Below are 6,361 nucleotides of genomic sequence, written 5' to 3' on the forward strand. Positions count from 1 at the left end.
CGCAGAAGAATGTATCCATAGGGGTGGTATATAATCAAAGTTTTACAGGTTTAGAATTGATGATTCCACTTTAACTCTTTTCCTCGTTGGGATGTGAGGTTCAAGAAGAATCATTTATTCGACTACCTTTTCAATCTTAATTATATATGAATCGTATACACTAGACTGCGATTGATGAACCATTTACGAGTTCTAATATGAACTTCAGGACGGAGACTGCCCAAGACTACGAGTGATCACATCGTCATGTGAACAAACTTAGAACCCAATACGACTCCAGTAAACCGATCTCCCTACAGTCTCACACCAACGGAGATACAAGAACCATCCGGACAGCTTAACGACTACTCGTCAATAGAATGAGGAGACCAAGCTCCTCACCTTGAGAGCTCCGGTCTTATTCTTCAAGAAGACAGACTTCAACGGTGCGATCATACCAGCACTAATGCACCAGATCCCATCAAAACTCCGCAGTTAAGCGTGCTTAGGCTAGAGAAGTACTGTGATGGGTAACACCTTGGGAAGTCCTCGTGGTGCAGACCTCGACAGGACTTCCATTAGAAATCATTACCTTCTGCCTCACATAGATGAATTGGTTGATCAATCGAAAAGGAACGAAGTGCATTTCAGAAATGGACCCAAGATCCGAATATCACCAGTTACGAGTGTTATTGAAGGATGTCCCGAGGACAATTTTCCAAACTCGATGCGGACGCTGCGAGTCCGTAGTGATATCCTTCGGATAGGACCAATAGGCCCGTAGTATTCATGAACTTAATGAATAGGGTACGCCATTCTTACATGGATCAGTTCATCATTGTCCTTATAAATGACTTACTTATTTACTCTCGTATTAAGAAGGAAATCATAAAGAGAATCTACAACGGACCACGGAAACATTATGATCATAGAAACTTTACGCGAAGTTCTGTAAATACGAGTTTTAGAATTTAAGAGTCAAATTCCTAAGACACACTATTAGTGATGTGGGAATTCTTGAGGACCCTTCAAAAGATCAAAACCATCGAGAATTTGTCAGCACTGAAGACGCGTACGTAATTCGCCAAAATTTTAGGTTTTGCTTACCTACCGTCGTAATTTCATTCGGAACTCCTCGCGAATTACAGAACCTCTTACGACTTTGACTCAAAAGGGAGTGGCCCTTGACTGGGAAGAGAAGCAAGAAAAAAAACCTTGGAATTCCAAGTGAGAGACCAAATCCTTTTGGAAGTCTCACCCTGGGAAGGCTTGATACAAATCGGAAAGCATTGAGAGCTAAATCCAAGAGAGTTAGGACCTTCGGGATTCTTACCTGAATTGGCCTTGTAACTCATAAACCCAACCCACGTCGCGAACTCAGTAACGTACATTTCATCCTTCACGTCTCGAATTTGAAAACATATCTTTCCGACAGGACTCTCGTAATCCCACTCGAAGAGATCGAGATCAACGAGAGCCTCGCCTTTGAAGAAGAACTGTAGTAATCATGGACCAAGATATCAGGCGAACAAGAAAAAACCGCCTCCCATTAGTGAAGGTTCGTTGTGATACCAACCGAGGACCCGATTCACTTGTAAGCGTGAGAACCAATCGATTAGGAAGTATCCGCACCTCCATACTCGATTTTTCATGCCTACTTCCTTACCTAAATTCTAATTTTGGGACAAAATTCCCTCTAACGGGGGGATGATGTGACAACCCAAAATTTTCTATTTTGTACAACCCTTCACTTCAACAAAAGTCAGAACAGTTTCTGCTAATTTTTAAAGCTTTTGGAATAAGTTTGAGTATTTTAGGATTAGCACTTTAGGAGATATCGGGAGAGAGGATGCCCTAGGGTTGTTTGTGCATCAATAAATTTAAAAAAAATCCAATAGTTTGGAGTTTACGGCCCAAATGGCATTTGGACCGTAAACTCCATGGACTATATAGATGGCGCTTAGCCATTTTTCCTTCATTTCTCCCATTTCAAGTAGTTAAAACCCGATTTCTCTCCCAAGGATCTTCAAGATTTTGTCCCAAATTGTATGTACTTCTATCCTAGAGTATTTTAAGGCTTTTTATACTTCCTTATATCAAGATATCACCCAGGAAACACCAAGAACAAGGTGTTTACGGTCCAAGGTGTTCTTCGACCGTAAACCCTAAAATGGGTGCCAAAGTGTGCCCTAGTTCCTTCTAAGCCTTGAAAACTAGCATAGATCCTTCCCTTGATGAGTTTACCACTTGAAAAACAACAAAAACCCCCCATCAACATGAGTTTACGGTTTGGGAATCTCCCAAAACCGTAAACACCCCCAAAGGGTGTTTTGAAGCCCCTAACACCTTAGTAAGCCTTGGATACTAGCATAGAGCCTACACCATTGAAATAAGGAATTTAATTCACAAAATGGTACTTCTTACCATGAGTTTACAGCCGTAAACTCATGGGAATGTGGTCCCTAGACCGTAAACACGATACAAGGCCATTCATGGACCTTAAACTCACCCAACCTATTGTTAAAGCCTTGGAACACTTAGCCACTTAAGTTATGTTAGTTTTAAGCCTCATTTGGAGACCTAAATGAGAGTTTAGGGTCAGGAGTAAACTCCCCGAGACCGTAAACTCCAACAAACATGGTCCATTGACCATAAACTCCCGTATAAGGCCTTGCACTCCTTTGTTACAACCCGATAGCCTCCTAACACTTTGACCAAAGTGTTTTCCTCACATTAGGATGTTTATAGATGTTTAACTAGTGTTATAATCACTAATTATATATATACATATGTCTTCATATGTTATTAGGATCATTGTGTGTGTGTAAGTCTTCACTTGACACAAAGCACTTGTCTGGCACTTCCATCTGATCTGCTCACTGTAGGTGAGTTCATACCACCTTAATAAATATTTTAAATGTTTCTAAATGCTTTTAGGGGGGGAATACAAGTTGAATCATGCTAGTTATTATATCAATCACATGTGATTAATAAGTAGCATACAAATGGATTTACTACTCTTTTAGCTGTTTTACCAAGCAGATTACATCAAATGGCTTTCCAAAACGTTTTTACTTGTTTAAAACTCTTTATCAAACTGTCTTACATACTGAATTTTTCTTTTCAAAATCTGTTACAATTGTGTTTCAAGCAAAGGTTCCTTATACTTTAAATCGTTCTTATCAAACAAACTGCTTTCAAATCGTTTTACAAACTGACATGAAGTCATCCTTTGTTTGTGTCACACCCCCGAACCAGACGGCGGAAATGTCCGGGGGCTGTCGTGACTCAATTGAATACCATAACATTGAATATATATGAAACATAACAACATTCGTCACCATGCATTAATATAGTACAACCAGTAGAGTTTACATGAAGTACATTGTTTAAACATTACATTCCCAAAATAAATTGTTCGATTCGTACATAAATAAACTGCAAGCCATCACTGAATATGATTCCTTTGATTCACTGGTTCCCTGAGAATACAAGTATTTTGAAAAACGTCAACATTTGAAATGTTGGTGAGTTCATAAGCGGTATTTGAAAAACAATGTTTCGTGTCGTTTGGAAACCACCAGAAAATCCGATATTTTCTGAAAAGAAAAGCTTTTGAAAACGTTTGTGAAGATCCATAGGTATGCTTGTTTGTTTCTATACTTGTAAAAATTGTTCATTGAAGTTGTATGCATTTCGAATCTGTATGTATTGAAAAACCCTAGGAAAACCCGATGTTTTCCTAATTCTTTGAATTCCATAAATTTACATTGAAACCATTGCAACGCGTGAAGTTATCAATACCAGGCGACGTTGGATTATTTTTGAGCATGATTATTTGCTACAAACACGCGTTACACAAACGACTAGTCTATAGCTATACTAACGATCCCATAGGCGTCGTCCGTACTAATCACGTTATCCAACCGCCCTGACTACGTGTAGTCCCACATCCGAAGAGAAAGAGGACACGAAGACCTCGATGACTCCATTAACCGGTTGGGGATAAAAAGGTACGAGGGGTCCCAGACCCGCCTCGCATAAAAAGGTAGACTCTACTAGCAATACCAAAGGACCCTTGGGGCCCAGTAGTATACAAGCCATTGAAAGTCCATTTACGTTGTGTCAGATCGGTAAAACCCAACACTTCGTAAGATAGAGGTCTTCGGGCCTTAAGATCAGGTCATTGGGCTAGCTAGGCTCAACAAACAAGATTTTACACTTTTGGGGCCCAAAGATGGTGCGTAGACGTCTGTGCACACTCACATGTATATTGAATTCCCAAACGTTATTTGCATGAATCGTAGTGTCGTAGTGTCATAGTGTCGTCGTGTTAGTTGTTTCGGATTTTTATTGGTTCGAGACCGAACCAATTCGTTTAACAACGACTTTTGGTATTGTAATGTATTGTATTTCGTCGATAGTCGCGGTGCCATCATTTGATCAAATTGAATGTATTGAATTAGCCTTGTAATTTTTCTGTTTTCAGCCCCTCATTGTTTGTAAAACTTACTTTATCAACCCTTTATTTAAATACTTTCCGGTTTGGTCCTTAAATCAATTTTCTTGACATTTTAACACCAAAAATTATTGAAATTAATATTTTTCAGCATATTTTTCATAGAAAACAGTTTAAGTCCCTGAAATTTCAGTTTTCTCGGTTATAACCCTTCTTTTTCACAATTTTGACAATTTTGACCCAAATTGTAAAATTTTTGCAACTTTGGTCCTTTTTAAATTTAAAAAGCATTTTAAACCTTTGAAAAGGACTTGGACCAATTATAGTCCACTGTTTTATAGAAAAACACAGTTTTGGCCCTCCAAAACAGAAAATTTCGCATAATGGGCCACATTGGGTTGAAAATGTCATTTTTAGCCCATTAAGCTTGAAATTTATGTTTTTAATCCTCTAAAGGAGTATATTTCCAGAAATTGTTTTATTGAAACTGTTTTGACACACCTCATCCATCGGAATTCGTGATATGTCAATTTGGGCCCTTAATTTTGTACTTTTCTCATTTTAGGTCCAAAAATTGTGTTTTTAGCCCACAGAAATTGTTACTAAGCCATTTAGCTATTTTTCTAGAAACACTTTGTATGTAGAAATATATTTGATGTTAAAATCATTTAACATAAGGTATATCTCGGTTTTGAGGGGTTTTATGGCTAGATCCAACATTTTAACACACAAAAGCACACATATAAGCATGGAAATCATACAAAGCATACAATACACATATAGATCTACACTTTCACTTGTATTCCCCCCCCCACAAAACTCATAAAAACAGAAAATAGGGGGTATGAAGCTCACCTTGGGTGTGGGGGTTCGGTTTTGCAAAGAAAATGGAAGGAAAATGAAGTGATATTCGGCCTTAGCACCCTTCCTTGGTAGATCTCGAGTTTGGTGACTTCTAAGGTGTATGATCACAAGTTTGAATAGATTTAGAAGAGGTTTTTGATGGAATGAAATAGCTAGATCATATATATAAGTAAATACTTACCTAAGATGGTGATTAGCTTGAAAGATCCTCTTGAAAGCTTCTAAAAATCTCGAAATTATGAGGAGGAAAGGAGAGAGTTTTCTTGAATGTTCTTTGAGAGAATTTGTGAAATGTGTGTGTGTTTGAGATGTGGCCGAGAGTGAGAGAGAGGAGAGGATAGAAGTGATTTTGAAGTGATGCTTGCTTGGAAACATGAGTTGTGTGCATGGAAACCCAACAAATAAAAGTGAGGTGGCAATCCCAAGGTCAACTCTCCCTTTTTCCTTGGGCTTGGGCCGAGAATGGAGAGGGAAGAAAGGATTTTTGGGCTTTTTGCCCCTAAGCCCAATATTAGAGTTAGTTTGGGTGTTTATTGGCCTTATAAAATAAAATTGTGATTTTTATGCTTTAATAAGCTAGATTAGGTTAATCATGGATCAAAGCTTTTAATTTATTTCATTCTAGGCCCAATATGGCCCATAACATTGAAATATATGAATGTGGGTCCAATTAGAGCCCAATTAGGGTTCTAAGCCCATGATAGTCTAATTGGAAGCTTATTGGTCCATGTGGATCCAATATGGGAGTCCTAGTCCAAAATGGACTTAAACAAGGACTTCTAGGGTTTCCAATTGTTTGATGACTATTTGTAGTATTTATATAATGTATTTGATTGAAGCTTTTGATGTCATTATCATAGGTGTTACACATGTTCTTAAGTTTTTGATTCACATTAGCTTGAATGTATAGATTACATGACACAAAATTTCCAGTTGTGACATCATCCCCCCGTTAGAGGGAATTTCGTCCCGAAATTCTGTTTGAAAGCTAGAATTGAGAATGCTAGAATAGGTGAGGGTACTTCTGCTTCATTTGATCTTCGCGTTCCCACGTGAATT

The 6,361-nt window shown here is 38.3% G+C and overlaps 1 pseudogene; it reads left to right on the forward strand.

Moving 5' to 3' along the window:
• The first annotated feature begins 423 nt into the window (after nt 1-423).
• On the forward strand, nt 424-542 carry LOC111904760 (5S ribosomal RNA; annotated as a pseudogene).
• Nucleotides 543-6,361: the final 5,819 nt, after the last annotated feature.

Source organism: Lactuca sativa, chromosome 3, assembly GCF_002870075.4.
Source record: "Lactuca sativa cultivar Salinas chromosome 3, Lsat_Salinas_v11, whole genome shotgun sequence".
NCBI classification, from domain to species: domain Eukaryota; kingdom Viridiplantae; phylum Streptophyta; class Magnoliopsida; order Asterales; family Asteraceae; genus Lactuca; species Lactuca sativa.